Below are 19,865 nucleotides of genomic sequence, written 5' to 3' on the forward strand. Positions count from 1 at the left end.
TAAACTAGGTTAATAAATGAGTTTGTAGAGTATAGTCTGAGTTTGTAGAGTCTAGTAACAAAGCTACAGGGGTAAAATCAGAAGACTAGGCATAATATAATATGTCTGTTAGTCTACTGATGCTACAAACACGTTTTGAGTTTTCTGTAGGTGGGAGTTGGCTGAAGGCCTTCATGTAATTAAGATTGTTTTCACATGTTGTTGGGTAATTTGCTTTTTTTTTAGCGTTTCTTGTGGCGTCCAGATCAGTCTGCGTAGATGTTAAGCTGGCCTGGGTTGTGTCGAGTTCAAGTCGCAACTGGTTTATAGTACGGGTGTTATCCAGCGCTGCTTTTCTAAGTGTTGAGAATTCTCTCCGTAGGTAATTCAGTTGTTGTTTGTGCGCTTTCTCGCGCGCTGCGAAGTACTTCATCTGCTCAGTGTATGTTATTGTCTGTTTGCATACCAGCATTCCAAATGTGTAGGCGTTGTCCATTTTCTGTACTTTTGTGTAGATCTCATCTACACAGATGTGCTATTAAAAAAAAAAATGCTATGTTATTATTAAATGGAATTTTCTTCATTTAGGCTTGCAAAGACGTAACTGTTAACTTACATAGTTTTTGCCAGCTTGATCCCTCATTGCAATTGAATCAGGGTGGTCAGACGATTCAAAGTCTGCCGGGGACTACTGCTGGATTCCAGACGTGTCTCCTCATCCACTATAGCCTATTTCTATGCTATTTCTTTGCTTTTTGGTCTATAACTCCCAAACCGAACATCCCACATTCAAAAACTTTACATCCCCAGATTCTGTGAAGTGAGCGGCCGGCGCCGTGGTCTGCGACGCCCGGGTCCCGATTTGCGCCGGAGGCTTGGCCCCCTAATAACTGCTTGCAGTTCTAGTTATTTAGTTATTTTATTTTAAAAAGTTGCCTTGTCTTTATGGATTGGTGTTTGCCTAGATGATCTTGGAATAATGATGTAATTGAGTAAAAACCTCTTTTATACAGTCTATGGTAAAAATGCTGTATTTTGGATGTTCTGTTGGCATTTTTGAATATGTAAAAAGTAGGGCTGTCAAACGATTACAATTTTTAATCAGATTAATCACAGGATTCTGTGGATTAATCACGATTAATTTTACCTTCGAAATATGCCAAAAAAATTCGAATTTTCTATGTATATTGTTGTATGAACGGAAAGATAAAGGACAGAAGGTGGATATGTACATTTAAAATTTGTATCTTTATTAATTGAAAATCTAAATGATGGTTTTAATACTGAAAATAAATTTAAATCAAACTAAAATATATACCTACCACACCAGGGGCCAATCCGAATAGTATTTTTTGCAAAGGAAATTTCCTTTCCTATCGAGATGACCCGGAAGTACTCGGCGGATAGGTGATCCGAATTCTCAAAATGCTTAGGAAAGGCATAGGAAAGGAGCCTCGATTCATCCTTTAACCCTCCTTTAGCATAGGTTACTCCTGACCAACCTATGCTAAAGGAAAGGAGATAGTGGTATCCCATAATCCTTTACGGCGGCAAGATTTAAAGCAACAGGCCACCACCGGAGTTTACCGACTCTACATGAATACGAACGAGAGGTAAAACAGAGGAGAGGAGAAGAGAGGAAGATTTAACTCGGCTAAAACAAAATACCCCCCCCCCCCTCCCCCCACACACACAGGCTAAAGATAATAAAGAACTCATAAAAGACCAACATCATAATAGTTATTTTCGTAGCACATAATTTACACCATAAGAAAAGAAAATACCAACTTCACATTTAATGAAGTTATTACTGGGGGCAGTTAATTTCAACATCAACACAAGTGTAGCCTCTTTTTATTCCACATGTGAATTGGGATATATGGGAGTGATTCTCACTCTGTTGGCGACAACCTGATTAAAATCAATATGAAAAGAACGCATGGATCAAACGAGCGCTTGTTGTAAATTTTCGGAGAATAGGCTATAGTGCAGTTTCCCGCTAGTGACTCACGTCAGCAATACTCGCCGTCGCGCAATGACGTCGGTTAGGAAAAGTGGAGTCGAATTCTTTTGAAACAGTGCTGTCTTTTCCTATGTTCGATAGGAAGCACCTTTCATCTCTCCTTAACCCCGATGACGTTTAGGGGTTAAGGTATAGGAAAGGAGGCTTATAGGTTAGGAGATTGGACTATTCGGATAGGCCCCATAATTCAATTGGTCTCTTTACTATGTCTTTGGACAAGTATAGGCTATATTGGCATTTATTTGGTGAATCTATAAGTTGTGCATTCTTGAATACAACTTGATTACAGTCTGCGGTGTGTGTGTGTGTGTGTGTGTACGCACGCGCGAACACGTCCTAGGCAACTGTTCATTTGTGCTAGGAAGCCGACGTTATGTTGATGTCTACTCACACACACACCTCTGAAAACTGCAGACGTTTGTGTCCTCGCGGGCTCTGAACAGAGCGGACAATGTTTCTCCTCCTGTTGCTCCCGACATCAACTGCCACCCACGGCAGTTGATTTTATATACTATCCCGACACAGACGTGACCGTTGGCAGATTAAAACACGGCATGGGCTAACGTGCTGCTATGTTTGGCTGATCCTGGGTCAGCCATAACGTAGAGTGACTGTAGTACAGAGGCGGTGGAATGCACAGGGCGGATCATTCTGCACATGCGTTAATTGCGATAAAAATATTAACGCGTTAATTCCAGAAATGAATCACCCTGCGTTAACGCGTTAATTGACAGACCTAGTAAAAAGATAACGATTAATCGATAATTGATCGTTAATTTTCCCGATCGATCAATGAAATTTCTTAAAATGCCCAACCCTAATTTGGTTAAAAGAGAACTGGTATTATTGCTTTAATTGCTTATAAGATGAGCTAGCTAAGGATAGGACTTTAAACAGGTCATAATTCCATATTTAGGCCACATTTACATTTTCTTTCCTCCCCAGACTTATGTCTGAGTCAACCCCACCAAAATGCTATGGGTTCCCACAGTAAAACTTGGCCATTTCCACCACTGGATGCACTGTGTGATAACACACCTCCATCTCTGCATTTTCCATTGTATTCTCATGACATATTGCTTTTATAGGACAGTTGTCAGCAGACAAAGAGAACAAAACCCACCCGTCTCTTACTGTAGCGTTCAGTTCCATGGCCTGTCATGTCTAGTTTTGGGGGGAATCTAGGTGAAGGTCAGATAAGAGTCACTGCTGCCTGCTTGTCCTGTCCACACACTGGGGATAACCACTCCATTATCTGCTCCAGTCCAGAGCATGACAGCAGCTAGCAGCTAATCAATACACAAAACACAGGAATCCAGCCCAGATGAATGGACTGCAAACACCGACGTGAAGTGGGAAATGGATTTTTGAAGTGGCCCACGTGAAGCATTTGCAAGTGGCATTTAAACCTGGAGGGCTGAGAGAGAAGGTGCTGGTGAACTCAAACTTATAATGCTTTGAGTTCAAGAAGCTACACAGTGTTATGTATTGTGGCTATTAGATGTGATAAAAATGTTCCGTTCGTACATTTTATGTGTTAAATTGTTTTATTTTGAAGTCCGGATTGAGTAAGGTTGGTTTCCGGGTGGGTTGAGAAAATGTGGGTTTATTGTGAAAAACCAGTGTTGGTTATTTTTTGTAGGTTAAGATAGTGACAGGGTGTATTCACGTAGGGGAACAGAGGGGGTGATAAAGGGAGATTTTCATGTGTTTTCTTGGTAGGCTCCTCCCATGAGTTTTCTCGGGATAGAGACACCTCCCTTTGATTAAAAAGTAGGGACCGCGGAGAGAGACGAGTTGCGTTCTCAACTCGGTGACACACAGCAACCCTGTCTCATCAAAATTACGTTCCCAGAGCACTATTCGGCATTCTCAATTACGTTTGACTGAAAAACGTATTTTGTCCGTGATAAAGTTTTTATGAACATATCGCAAACAAGTTCGTTCTCAGCCTAGAGCTGTTCAGGATTCTCAATTACGTTTGGCTACAAAACGTATTGATTACGTTTTAATAAACATATCGCATGCATTCGTTCTCAGCCTATAGACCCCTTACCAGTCTACGTCACACAGCGTCACTCCCCGCTCTACTGCGCATGTCCGTTGCAGAAAGAGACAAGAGCGACACGAGCCACAATCATGTCTTGTTGTGCTGTTGGATGCACAAACCGTTTATTTTTAGTTTGAATGGTGATAAAGCTAGTAAATGCCCAAATGCACCGCTGTATAATTACATAAATGAGTTGTGAAATGTTTACAATAAGGACAGTGACCGGAGACAAGGCTATAGCAATGGAAAGCAATGGAGGCTTATTTACAATGACCCACGTTATACGTCTCCGTCCTCTTCCCTTGTGTTTGACTCTATGGTTTGACTAGGCAGTAGGGGTTTGCACGTGTACACGTGTAGCCGGTAAGTAGGCTAAATCATACCATTTAGGAAAAATCGATAAACGAAAACCGAGTGGGGTCGACGTGTGCTAGCCTACTGTAGGCTACTAAAGCAGATAACACAACACATTATTGTGTTTGGTTATAATATTTATTCATTTAACTATTTGACTGCTCCACCATAAGTTTCACTTTCCTTTTCATCTCCGTCTCAAACAGCTGGTCTGATAAGCTGGTCGGCTCGTGAGCCCAACGGCCCCGAAAGCAGGAGTCAGTCTAAAAACAGATGATCACGGCTAGTTATGATCACTTTTAAATCAAAAAGCTAAATTATGAAATAAAGGCATCTCTGCCTCTCTCTGTCTATCTGTCTGCCGGTCTTTACTGTCACTCTCCAACAGCAGTCCGGCCACTGAAGTCGTCGGGGCCATTTCTTCTCATCATTTATCTACTCAACTGCCCGCAACGCGTATGGGTCATTAAGACGTATCCTGTTCAATAGTGTTAATGTTTCCGCATAACCAATGTTATCACTCGCTGATAAACTGTTTTTAGTAAGCTGACAACATCGCTATTTAACACCATGGACCTATAAAGAAACACCGCAACTGCAATACAACCAAACGGGTAACCATGGCAACCAGCCAAACAATTTTTCTTTCTGCAACTATGCAGCGCGCGCATCCGCCGTGTTGATAAACAGGTAAGGGGTCTATTGTTTGCCATTTATTTACCTCTAGGCTTATGTTTGGTTGAAGTGTGCGTTGTCTGGAAAACTTTCTACTACCCTCTGTAAATATGGGTGATATTTGCACATGACATCTGTGCAAACAAACTCAATCTTGAGTTGTTACCCAAGCTCTTTCTGTAGATACACAGGGTAGGCAAAAATCTCTCCTCGAAACATGTTGAGGCCTGTATCCAAAACAGAGATAGACTTCCTTGAAGGTGTTAAATTAACTACTATATGGATATTATAATATAAACAAATTACTTAAAACAATTACAGAAGTGCATAATTACTTGTGAATCATGGCTGGTACTGAAATGTCAAAAGATTATTTTAGTATGGCATTTTGTTTGATTACCACTCAAGAGAATGCAGTGCCTGCAGACGGATGTCATCACGCCCTCTTCATCCAGTCTGGGCTCAGACTTTCGGGTCGCCTCCCTGCCTTCTTTGAAGGTTGATTTCCCGCAGGATGGGCGTCCAGGTGCCTATTGAAACAAGAACAAGTTCACCTTTTCCAAAAAGTGACGGCATGTTATGCATTTTACAGCAATCCAACAAGAACTTGGCACAAACAAAATGTTAAAAGAAAACAGTTAAACTCACAGTTTTGACCTTATAGAGCTGTTAAGCGGAAGTGGCGGAATTACGGGGCATGGGACCTCTCGGCTGAAAAAAAATGAATGGGAGTCTATGGAAAGTAATCTACTATTTTCTGGTCCCAGTCATTAAATGCCTTGGATTACATATATGTTTTGTATGGGTCTAAATGATAATTTTTCATGTGAAGAGTTTGATGGTATGTTGTACACAGTAAATTCTGAAGTGTTAAAATAACACTAAAAGAGTTAAATTTAACACCACTTCCGAGTGTATTTGGTCCCACTCAGAATTGGAGTTAAATTAACTCTTTTCAAAGTGTTAAAATTTTAGAGTTAAATGAACTCAAAATAGAGTTAAAAATACACTGTATAGTGTTATTTAAAGCTTTATAGAGTACTTTCTACACCCCGTTTTTAACTACCGAAATTGACACCAACACTAGGAGGCATTCTACTCCAGCTGTTGTTATATTAACTCAGATAGAGTTAATGGAGTTTGACACTGTATATTTAACACTGGGGAATTTACTGTGTATGATTATTCGTCTAACGGCTTTTGAAAAAATGTTACGAGAACAACTACAAGTCTTGTCGCCTCTGTGACGTCACCTCAACACATTCCCTCCACTTCTCGACTGACAGTGCTAATGCTAATGGCTGGCGTGGACAACGCCAACAATCTCCCCACTCGAGAAATTGAAACTCTCCACATGTCCACTTGTGTAGTGGTTTTCGCCACGCTGAAGACTTTTGTCTTGTCATTGAAAGAAGGCGGTAAAGTGCATTAAAGACACAGCCATGTTTCTGAGCTAAGCGGTGCGAGTGGTGGTGACGTATATCATAAGTGTCAAGAGCAACGAAGAGCTGTAGTCCACAAAAGCGCTCTGCACAAAACCTGACCGTATCCAGCTTCTACTCGCTAAATTGTTCCATTCTTTGCACGAAAAAATACCATCTAAATCCATACAAAACATATGTGTAATCGAAGGCATTTCATGACTGGGACCAGAAAATAATACATTTCTTTCCATTGACTACCGTTGTAATTTTTCGAGCCGATAGGTCCCATGTCCCGGAAGTAAGCCACTTCCGCTTAACAGCTCTATTGCTAATCCTTGTCACAAATGCCTCCACTTCGTTGTCTTTGGAGACAAAAGTGCCTTCAAAGAAGGCGGATTCATCTGCCCTATTGAGAAGAAAGCTGGAGTTGATCATCTTAAAATCAGTTTTCACTTTGACATAAATGGATTTTGAACGTGACAGAAGCAGGAAAAAAATAAGGCTTGTAACAGCACCAAATGTGACAATAGGTTTTCGTTACTTACTGTGGTATAAATGTACATAATGTAATGTCCATGTTAATTTCTTGCTACTTACCCTTTGCGATTGAAGCGGTACATTTTCCTGTTGCCATCCAGAGACACTGCCACCATATCATCTCCACAAGCAGGACAGGAGAAATGGTCATCGCCAAGAAGCAACTCGATCTCGTGCCGGCAATATGTCCACTCCAAAAAACTCCTGGAGATTTTCGGACGAGACTGTGCCAACCTAATACATATTAATGAATAAATGCAAGATAAATGTCAAAAGCATCAATTACTTGAATTGTGGGAGATAAACCATGATAATAAGTATATTACCTATAACCTGTAATGATCATGCATGTAAGATGTTAATTAACTTAGATACTGCAAAATATTAAGTACAGTAAAAAAAAATTATGCATTATGCATCTAAAATGTGAATTACCCTGCCAGCACGAACTGAGCGATTTTCCAATAGTCGGACAAATGCATGTCTACTCAGACCAGGAGCATAGACTTTAAGGTCTTCAAATGAAGAGAAAACCTCAATAGCAAACACTGTCTGGAAATCAATTGTCCCAGTGCCAATTACAGCACTTCCAGACCTTCTTTACAAATGAAATGAAGTACGATGGTCTGGTAGCGCCAGGCTAGCCATTCACTATGAGGTCCTTAATCTGTGGTGTCCATTTGCATTTGCAACTAGCACATGGCAGCAGCGGAACAGAGAGGTCATAACGACCTGTTGAAACAAACAGCAATTAAAACCAAAGTCATATATAAGGCAAGAAAATTCATGTTCATTTATATAAGTATTCAAAAATATGTACCATTCATGTTGACAAAGATCATTTTTTGCCCACCACTGACTGACACATTTTCAGTCTTACAGCTGCAAATGCTTTTGGGCAAGTCAAATGGAAGGAGACGCACTATGTAAAAGAGAGGGATATTGGTTACGTCTCGCACATTAGAATTGAAAAAATATTCCTAAAAAAAGTGAATACACATATACCTTCTTCGCCCAGTGTTGTCTCACCACTCTCATTCGACAACCGAAGATCGGTTATGCAAACTGTATTGCCGATGTACAGTGATGTCACATTGAGAGCACAACATGTGTTTCGGCAGGCAGTCAGTGCAGCTAATTACTGCCTCTTTAACATGGCACAGTTGGCAAAAGCCCTTCGGGACCCTTCCTGCTTCCAGCATGGCTTCAAGAAGCAGAGGTCTAGCATTTTGCCATCTTTCTCCCGATAATGCCTGACGTACACTCCATGTTTCTGATGCTGAGGATGAGGCTTCTGTGGAGCCTCCGGCACCATCCTCCCCAACTGCATCCAGCATGTGCTGCAGCTCCTGTATATGAAGGTCTTGGGAAATTGGGATAATTAAAGTTATTACAATATGGGGACGATGAAAATCTGGCAGAGGGTAAGTGGGAACACAGGGTATAGTAGGCCAAGACTTATTTTTTTTAAAAACAGGTGTGAGGAAAACTGGCGTAAAAAACGCAGGAAGTAAAACTAAACAAAATACAAAAGTACAAGTACTAAAAAATTAAACAGGAAATGAGGCAGATAGATGGAAATTAAATAATCAGACCGACTCCAAAAAGAACTGTGAGGCTTCCACTACAACCACATATACTGTACATTTTATGTGGCTAATAATAGCACTGAGTGACATTGTGAAGTTGCGATTAATGTTCACATACATTGTTTTAAGTAAACAATTTCATCTTTCAAAATTAAGGTTTATGATTATTTAAACAAAATATCATGCAGTAAATAAATTATTCAATTTCTTAAATTTTAAACCAACTAAAATATTGTGATATTCACTTATAGATTGGTTGTGAATACTGTACTTATGGACAAACACTCTAGTACAGATGACGTCATTGAATGGATAATATTATCCAAATAAAATATACAGTTATGATGGCTTTAAGATTTTAAAATATATTCTTACCTATCATGTTGTTGTCTCTTGCAGCTCAGAGGTGGATGGGCCTGCATAGCAACAGATGAGTGTGGGCTTTGAATAAGTATTGCATTCCTAATTTTCCTAAGTTCAAATAGTGTAAAAATAGTGTTGTGTAGACTATTCCATGACATTATTTTTTTTGTACAGTAATCTGTGCTTGTAGCCTTGGATATGCTTAACAAATTAATGTATAAGGTCTACGTGAATATGCAATTGCCTATATGACTGGGAAGCCAATATATTTCACAATGTTACAAATCTGTTTAACTTTAACTGGTGCTTGTTTTTCAAAGAATCATGCTAAAAAGACAGATGCTTATATGCTTCTCCTTCACTGTATTGTGATGCTGTTTTTAATATAAAGGCATGCATATATTTTAAGTGTAAAGTGTTTAAAATGTGTGGAAAGTGTCGGAAAGAATCTCATTTAAATGGTAAAAAATCACCTATACAATTTCTTGTTTTACAGGTTCTTCTTCAGTGGCTTCCCTGCAAGAAATGGTAGGATTAATGTACAATAATGTTCTACATACATGTGTGTTGACAGGTATGCTTTGTTGATTTGTGAGTCAACATTGGGAACCCATAATAATAATTATAAATGTTATTTATATATATTTTTTGCACTCGGAGCGCTTTACACAACAATAAACAAACAAAAAGAGCATGTAGAGTTGATGGGGCTTGGGTTGGTGGGTGAACTAGGGGTAGGCAGAGGAGAAGAGATGGGTCTTGAGGTGGGACTGGAAGATGGTGAGGGACTCAGAGTCACGGATATGTTGGGGGAGGCTGTACCAGAGCCTGGGAGCTGTCCTGGAGAAAGCTCTGTCGCCAAGTCTGCAGAGTTTTGATGTGTGGGTGGAAAGGAGACTGGCTGAGGAGGATCTGAGGGCACGGGGGGAGTTGAGTGAGATATGGGGGGGCCAGATGATGGAGGGAGAGACCAGGAGCTTTTTGAGGACTGGGGTGATGTGGTGCAACGAGTTGGTGTGAGTGAGGAGACGGGCAGCTGCATTCTAGACCAGTTGGAGTCTGTTGATAGAGGTGGTGCTGATGCCGGCGAGGAGTGAATTACAATAGTCAAGGCGGGAGGAGATGAAGGCATGGATGAGTCTTTCAGCAGCGTGGGGTGTGAGGGAGGATCTAATCTTTGCAATGTTACGGAGGTGATAGAAGGAGGTTTTGACGGTGTGGCGGATGTGGGGTTCAAGGGAGAGGGTGCGATCAAGATTGCAGGCCTGGGGGGAGGGGGAGACCGTGGTGCCGTCGATAGTGAGTGTGTGTGTGTGTGTGTGTGTGGGGGGGGGGGGGTGAGTTTGCTGAGGGTGGATTTGGAGCCGAGGAGGAGTTCATTTGACATAATGAATGGTGTTGGACAAGCTACCATTTAGATCGAGTAGGCTGATGTCTTGCTACCTTGTATAGGTTTATAACTTCAAGAATGAATACATAAGGTTGGATTCTAATTTCATATTGCAGAGCAGTTTACTTTCAGTGGTGTATTTGTAGTTTTATTTTGTAGTGGTTGGTCTTGGCTGTGAAAGAATAAAAAGATTATTATTAGGGCTGTCAAATTAACGCGTTAATTTCGATTAATTAATCACAGAAAAATTAACGCGATTAAAAAAAATTAACGCAGATTAATCGCACTTCTATAGTGCCCTTTGACCCGGTGCAAAAGTGGTGCGGAGCTGCACCATGGACATATGAGCTGCACCTGTAGCTTGCCGGCCCGGGCGCGCGGTTAAAAGGGAGAAAAGTGAAGAGAGAAGCAGGGGAAAGGGGCCGACTCGGACACCAGCCGTGTGTGTGTGTGTATATGTATGTGTGTGTGTGTCAATATTTTTGCCTATGAGTACGAAAATGGTGAATGAATCGGCAGGAGAGAGAGAGGCTATACAGCTGTTTATAAACAGGTATACAAGTGTCATAAAAGTATGCGATTAATTTAGATGAATTAATCACAGAGCCTGTAATTAATTAGATACATATTTTGAATGGCTTGACAGCCCTAGTTATTAGATAAGACCAAGGACAAACTTAAAATAATTGGGATTAAATAAATTGTTCCTTCTGAGACATGGCATTAGATATGATGCTCTGTTTTTACAAGGGCAGATTTTCACAGCCTTGTCAACGCAGTATGTGATTGGGCAGACCCTGACTGTATTATGTGTGTCTTATCCCCCTCTCTTTTGAACCAGTGGTATAAAGTGGAAGAACACCTGGGAGCCCCTCTCATACCTTGATGCTCTTGGGTCAGCAACTGAGGTGAATGAATATGAATAAGTCAAATAAATATCTTGAACAATAAATCCTCCAGATGTAGGCACAAAAGTCATTATTATGAAGTATGTAACGAAATTAACATCAGGCTAGTAGAGTTCTCCAGTACTTTATATATGGAGAAAATCCTATGAGATTTCAGGAGAAGCAAAGAAGTTTAAACAAATTTGGCAGCCTTTCCTTGACTGTTTACTCTAGAATTCTGTAATATTACCTTGTAGGTAGTTATAAAAAATGATTTGTTTAATGTAGAAATGTCAATGCTGTCAGAAGGCAAGACAGGATGCAAACAATGACAATAACTTCTGCTTTTATGTACAGGATTCCAGGATCTCTCCAGGAGGAGATTGAGGGGATGTATTCAATTTATTTGTATAGGTGGTGGATGTTGTTCTCATCCATCATGTAAAAATGTTTAACTGTCTTCATCGCGTAATAAAATCTATAAAAACAAACTGTTCAAAATGTTGTGTTGAGCTTGTGATCTTGTTGCAATGTGACAAAGTTTTACATAGCCTATTTAATGTTTGAGAGTACACAGGTGTGCTGTATTGAGTGAAATGTATTACTCATGTTTAGTACCAAATGTGTTAAGAGGTAATTAACACTGAACCCTTCAGAAGAGTCAACTGCATTTAAACCCTATGTGAAACTTGTTATTGTCAGGCCTAATGAATTGCTCCAACACTGTTGAAATTGCATACTGCTGAATTGTATGATCATTATAGAGAATTTAATAAAACCTGTATAGTGCAATTAGCTAACTATGTTTTCAATAATGAGAATGTAATGTCAATGTAGACACACAAGGTGTCGCTATTCTGTCTGGACAGTTAGAAGCCAGACGTACTTCCTGTGTCACATGAGAGTGGTCCGAGTAAAACCCATAAAGGCTAGCTGACTACTTTAAAAAAGAAATCCCCTGTAAAGATTTGATCTGCTTAAAATTGGGACACATTGCAGTTTTTCCAGTGCACTAAATAACTTTTCATGACGGCCTACCTACGTCCTGTGTATCACCTACACGGGCTGCGTCACTATACTGGACATTGATTGGTTTGTAGAGGGGTGTGCGTCTGACGTCACCCTTCATCAGGTCGGCAATACGTCATCTAGACGGAACTCTCGTGGCAATACTCAAAGACAGCGTGATCATTCAAAATAAGCGTTATAGCTCAAATATGCAATGTCCTGAGCTGTTGTGTGGTTTACAAAGTAAAAAACAAACATCATGGTTTTATTCCTTTGCCATGCCCCCAAAAGTCCCCCTAAAGAAGGGCTGTATGACAGCAGGAAGCTCCAGGCTTCCCCTGAGCTCTGCATTCAGTGACTGGGAGTTTGCTATCGTAAAGAACAATTAGTTCACGTGTAATCAGCTTCAGTGAGGTGAATATACAGTATACATCAGGGCATGATTACTCTGGCCAATGGGTCGGATCATTGCGCCAGCTTGATGCTGAGAGACTAGACACATATATGGTTTTAGATTGATCAAAGCAGGGGCGTAGCACCAAAAGGCGGTCTTACAATACACATGGCTCTCTGAGCCAGACAACTCCACGATACATTTATTTGAGGAATGACCAAATCATTACTTTTACCGGTGTTTCTCCCAGAACATTTCTTAGTCAAGGTGGTCACTGGCCAGGGTCACAGGAGGCGCGGCGCAGGGTCTCTCTCTCTCTCTTACTCTCTCTCTCTCTATCTCTCTCTCTCTCAACACAGATGACTTGGTCAAATGGTAAACTTTAGAGGGGGAATAAAAGAATAGGAAATCTCGTAGAATGATGAATGGAATTAACAGACTATTGGTGGTCTAAAATTACTCCTTTTGTTGGGCAATATAAGTTAAGTCCTCATCATTTTTAAAGATTTCGGGGAATTTAGATCAGGGATAGGCGGAAGAGAAGTCTGACGGGCATGCACATACCTCAGATTATCTCGAGCTTGAAAACTAATTGGGGACGGGGTAAAGCGTAAAACTAAATCTGACGGGCATGCACATACCTCAGGTTATTTTATGCTTTACAACAAATTTAGGAAAGTGACCAAGTAAACATATATAATGGGGAATAGAAATAACTCCAATTGGCGCATATAACCTAATTTCTGTCTTTTCTGTCTTTTAATACCTTCCCAGGTTTAACGCGAGCGTTTACAATCTGAAAATAGTATATATGTTCTATTTTTTAGGAAGGGTGGTTTACAGAAATAAGTTGCATACAACTGAATAACTTGTGAATGATATCTTCCGTCTGAGAATAGTGAAAATAAATACATACATAAGTCTCAAACGGGTATAAATTTAGAGGATTTATTTTCTGATAACAAACGTACGGGGAATAAATCTAAAGTGTGTCAGTACATAGGGGAGAACGGGGTAATCTGAGCCACTTTTTACATTTGCTCCCCTCTAAGAGAGCTAAAATGATTTATCACTCAAATGTACAAATTTCCCATTAATTCAGGATGTTTCCTAGAAATGGGCATTAGCAGAATTTTTTCAAGACAAAGGGCAGTGAAAATATCCCTGCATTCCAATAGTAGTTGCACTTCCCCTCGTTCATTTACCCTCAGCCCTTGGTATGACGTAACAGCATTCGTTGCACGGAGGGAACTTGGAGAGCGGAGGGAGACTGGGCGGGGGAGAAGCGGAGGATTTAAATGGAACCCACTTGCCCACTTGCCCTTGTAGTCGCAATGGACCGTCAGTTACATAGGTAAATCTGAATGCAAATAATACAGAATTATAACATTCTGCTAAGGTATATGTTGCAGAAAGCCATTTCCATAGCATAACAAACATTGAATTTCGACACGTTAACTCAGATTATCAAGATATTGTTACTTACACATGTAAATTGTTTGCTCCGACATATTTTCTTATTTATGTTAGTTTCAACCAAAAACATTTGTTTTAAAAAGTCCTCTAATTGGCAGCCATCTGTGTTATAGCAGCAATGTGTAAACTGCAATACATTCACTGGATTGTTCGTATGGAAACAGGATAGCCTAATTGAGGCGTTTTGGAATATATATATATATATATATATTTGTCCTGCGGGTGGCCGCGATGTCCCTAAAAGCATACAGTCTACCGGAAAATAAAAGGAGAAGAAGAAGAAGACGAACTGCAATGCACTGTGGGTGATATCCACCTCGGAGTGACCATCCATGTTGACTTGATCACTCAGCCCTCCGAGGGTCTATCTCACGAAGTTCACTTCAGTTTCCAGACTATTGGAACGACACTTAAGATGGCAGCGGGGATTCCCCCGAGGGCAAGTGCCTAGGGAAAGTGAACGAGGGCCTGTTGAACGGGTATTGGAATGCACCCTATGATTGTTTTAAAAAAAGTTGTCATGTGGCTCACTTTACCCCAGCTGTGGGGTAAACTGATCCACTTACTTTTTCCACTCTGAAACTACCATAACAACACATATTGTAACAGTAAGAATCCTGAAAGCTAGCAACACATTCCAGAACTAATGTCGGACTAGTAAAAGAATGATGGGGTTTGGTCAATTAAGCAAAGCAAATTTTCTAAACACTTGAAAGTAACTCTGAACAAAATCAAATACAACATATTTCAAAAGGTTTTAATAAGATTCAAATGAAAGATAGAACCAGTTAGATTAGAACACAGTCTGGGGGTCAGAACACAGGACCCTTAGAGCCAGCTAGTGTCTGGGGGTCAAAGCATAGGAAAATCAGAACCAGCGAGAACAGCCTGGGACTCAGAACACAGGAGAAGACCCAACTGGATTATAACATCAGCCTGTCATACTCTACAACTAGGCCTACTCTACATTCCAGCCCTGAAGGTTACAGGGAAATATGAGAAGGTGCTCTTTCCGTGTGGTTGCCCCAGGTCGTCTTCCTGGTGTATTTCCTTGGCATGATGGCTTTTCTACAATGTGTATGACATTAAAATAAAACATATAGGCCTATTATGTAATATTACATTAAAATATGTTTAAGACTAAACTGAACTTGTGCCTCATGGTGGGGGGAAGTGAGCCACTGCCACACTTTGAGAAAAAACTACCTCTCTTAGCATTTCAGGCTAATCTTCAGTTATCAGCATCACATGGTTTCATATGTTGGTAGTTCATCAACACGTATGATATTGGTTTTTCTACGTGAATACATTTGCTTTGGCACAACAGTTGATTAAGTTGACAGCAAGAAAATTTACTTTTACATGCAAAATACCTATTTTGGTGAAAAAAACCTGCTTACCACAGCACCATGAGGTCCTCTCTTTCAGGGCCATGGGGAAATGAGAGGGGCTTGAAAACATATATCTCAGATGACCACAAATGTTTTCCGTTGCCTAGATACAGGGAGTGGCTCACATTACCCGATGCCTCAGATTCCCCCGTTCTCCGCTACATAAACTGGTTTAATTCTATAGATGAATAGGTTTTGTTGAATTAAAACGCTGAATACTGTTGTACTTATTGAACTTTTTCCTTTATTAAGATTATTTATTAAGGTAGTCTTGAGGGGGAATCCTGCGCTTTCAACCGCAGAGGCCGGGGTTCGCAACTCACAGCAGGAACCGTGGTGAGAGGGGAGACTTCTTTATGAAGAAATAATTTACAATTAGAGCATTGTGTTACAAGTTAGTTAATACTGGTTTACAAGGACATAACTAATAAACTTTAGATACTAGCTTCTCATTATAGATCAGACTTTTCCGGTCTAGATCGCATCAACAGCTCATGCTGCATTCACATGGAATCCGCCAAACGCTAGACAGCAATGTCATTTAAGTGAACGAGAGCAGTCCGGTACATTTTGATTTGGCCGGCAGAGAACAACTGCGACAAGGACTGAGCCTATGTGGTACATGCTCTACCCAGTATGCCACCAGAGCGCCCCAATCAAATGTAGTTTTAACTTTGAGGACCGAACACCAGCGCCAGACTGGATGCGGAAGTGCCCCAAGCGCCATGCAGCGCCGCACAGAGCTGGGAAAATAATTTGGTTCTGAACTCTCTTCTGGAAAACTGATGACATTTTAAGATTTGAATATGACACAGTGGTTGCTGTGTCATATTAAACTTCATAACTTATTGTTGATTATGGCACACTGATTAACAAGAACACTTTGAACTGGCACTCCGTGTCAGGTTGCCGACCCCTGTTCTAGACTGACTGACTTAAGCTGAGGTATCTGAATTGTCCCCTTGTAGCATAAAGAAGAAGTCTGAATTGCTACTTTCTTTCACTGCTGAATCAAATAACTGTGATACATTTACCACTCAGTTCATGAAAGATGCTTCATTTAAAAAAAGAAAAAATTGTGTGTAAACTCAATGAAAAAAAATATAATTGCAGTGTCATCCAGCAAATGCTCCATTCTTCCAACAGCAGATCTGAAGAAGAATCGGCATGTTCACACAGTAAGTGTGATAGTGAGGTGGATTAATTCCAATGATTTACAGTCATCAAAATGGCAATGTTCAAGTAGCCAAAATGTGGCTAGCTTGAACTGCCAGGCGCTGCACTTGTGAGCTCACTGAAGCATCTTAATTTCAAGTGCTTGGATGTATCGGGACAGTTCTTGACATACAATTTCATAGACATCTTCTAGATTGAGTGTGTGAATCAGTGTAAAGAGCATGGCACATCCAAAGGAAATGCTTCTCAGCTCGCAGAGAAGTTCCACACCCTCAATCCCAATTTGAACATTCTCTGGAGTGTCCTCTCGTTCAGCACCTTATTTGCTTATTACAACAAGCCCCATGGTGGTCTGTGCTACACCGGGCCTCCTCAAAGCTGATATTCCAATGGTGAAAAACAAATTCACCATTTTCAACAAAAAAAAGCATTGTAAGTTTATTACTGAAAGTTTGCAGCAACATGTCATTACATACCAAGACAGTGTGCTTTGACCCTTCCTGTACAGATGGTCTGTATTTATTGCCCAGTCCAGCCACACTCCAAGGTACTTTTAGTTGCCTACAATCTCCACATCAACCCCATTGAAGTCCACTGCTTGAGGGCGTGGCCTTGACTTCCCAAAGTCTATCACCAGCTCTCTGGTCTTTGATGTATTCAGCTGCAGGTTGTTTGAATGGCTCCAGGTGACAAAGTTCCAGGACTTAAGAAATCTAGGAACAGAATCCTGACTGTGAAAAAAGAACAAGTTTGAGGTTTAAGCTAATTTCATGTACATGTCATGACCTTAAAGCGGCAACGAGTAACTTTTAAATATCTTTTAAACAGCCTCATGTTTCCTCTCATAATCATAAATTACCTTTAACAGCAAACGAGACCATCAGTGCAAAGAAAGACGTTTTTATATAGTTTTTATTACTGCATTTGATCTGGTCGTACACCCAGTCCGATTTTCGGTTCACGCGTGCATGCTCTATGGTCACATATCCGTATTGGTCACAGATTTCAGTGTGGCGCAGTTACGCGATTTGAGAAGCCTATCCCTCCAGGTGAGGGAAGGGGAGCGGGAGCCTTGTTTGAGACAGTTGTTTGTCGTCATAATGACTGATAACGGGGCTGAACCATCAAAGAAAAAAAAGAAAATGCAATGAAGAAAAGCGAAAAGGGAGAGTGATAGTCGGGCGGGAGGGCGTTGCCAAGCAACGTATACACAATTTCACGCAGCGAACCTAGACTGCAGCATGGACTGCAGTGTTTACTCCTAAATGAATGAGCGGTAGCCTACTAAAACAAAGTTTACTTTGCCTCACCAGCATCATCAGATGACCATTATTCATCTGAAATAGTCATTATTTACAACATAAACACATTACCTCATCGTGATACTAACTAACTGCCATCTCTCGTTCATTCGCTTTGTGTGGGGACACGGACTCGTTCAGCTCCGTGAGAGGTGACAATGCATCAACTCATTGCAATCAGGTGTGTTTAGCACTTACTGGCATTAGTTGATGCTGTGTCACCCATAGACTCACGGAGCCGAAAAGAGTCCGGTGCCCTCACACTTTGCTTTCAACACACGGACACGCACCATATTGCTTCCTGATTATTTGAATCTGCACGCCCTGCACGCTGCCTGCACGAGCTAGAAAACAGCTTCACGACAGCTGGCGTCGTAATAATACTACCGCTTTTGTTCAAAGGTGTCGCCAACGTGCCGACTTACTCGTAGTGGCTTTAAAGGAAAGATTGCCTATACAGGATGTGACCAATTTGTTGATTTTGACCCATGATGTACATGGAAGTGATAAGATAAATGGAAAAATAAATAATAATATGAATAATGTTCAGACCGGAGGGTTGCTGGTTCAAGTCCAGCATGGACCAATATTGGAGTGTGGACTGGTAGCTGGAGAGGTGCCAGTCCACCTCCTGGGCATTGTCAAGGTGTCATTGAGCAAGGCACCAAACTAACAGACTGCTCAGAGCGCTGTCTCTGTGAGACTGGCTGCCCATCACTCTGAAATCTTTCCATAAATGCATGTCCATGTGTAAAGAGGTCCAGTTGCATGTCTGTATTCCAGGCCTCTGTGTGTTATATGTCTAACAACAAAACAGTGTAAAGCTGAATTTCCCTCTTCTTCTTAACTGGTCTTCCAGGTCCAAGAATCGTGTTTTTGTGAAAGTAAAAAGTTAGAGAGATTTTATTGAGCTTTTGTCTGTATTATTCTATGACACTTTGGCAATATTGTTTATTATATTCATGCCAATAAAGCGAGAGAGAGAGAGAGAGAGAGAGAGAGAGAGAGAGAGAGAGAGAGAGAGAGAGAGAGAGAGATTGACCCGCACTGGTGATGGTGAAGACTATATGCTGAGATATCTATCAGCTAAAAGATATGAAAGATTAGGAATAAGAAATACAATACTTATAAACAATGATTTATCTTATAAAAAGCTGTGCCCAAAGTGTGAGCATCTTTACTCAGTGCCTCTTTGGCACACCATCGAACACCCTGGAACCACCACTGCCTAAAGACATTAGAGGAAGAAAAAAAACTGACAAGATGCAGCCTTACTCTTTGCTCTCTTAATGTTTAAATCCTAATGTTGCACTCAGAAGTGAAACAGTGGGCAACACGGCGTTCACATTCCCTTTATTTAATATTAGCAGATTTCTCATGCATGAAACTCTCATAAAGCTTTAATTTTTGTACATTGAACAAAAGGTTTGAAAAGAAGGAGCTTGTTAATTATGCATACAGGCAGAGTTTTCTATTTAAAACAATTTAAAGTACCGGAACCTGCACATTAAAACAAACAGAGAAAAGCGCTTAGACACATACATGCAAATTCTACCCACATGAGCGCAGACCCAACCTAATACTATATGCCCAACAGGATATCCTGCTCTAGGCTTCCTATACAGGAGGCCAATACCCCCAAGTGTTGGTCATTTCTCAAACGCGCACACACACACACACACACACACTGGATTCTAAGATGCCTCTGCTGGCACCCCTACCACTGCAGACTAACCTTTGCAATTTTCAAATAATTTTAATGAATGTCATCTAATTCCCTCCTGTGCAGTTTCTCAATGGTGTCAGCATTCTTAGATAAATTACAAAGTAGCCCAGTCTCCCTAAGAA

Source organism: Ammodytes marinus, assembly GCF_949987685.1.
Source record: "Ammodytes marinus genome assembly, chromosome: 13".
Taxonomy (NCBI): Eukaryota; Metazoa; Chordata; class Actinopteri; order Uranoscopiformes; family Ammodytidae; genus Ammodytes; species Ammodytes marinus.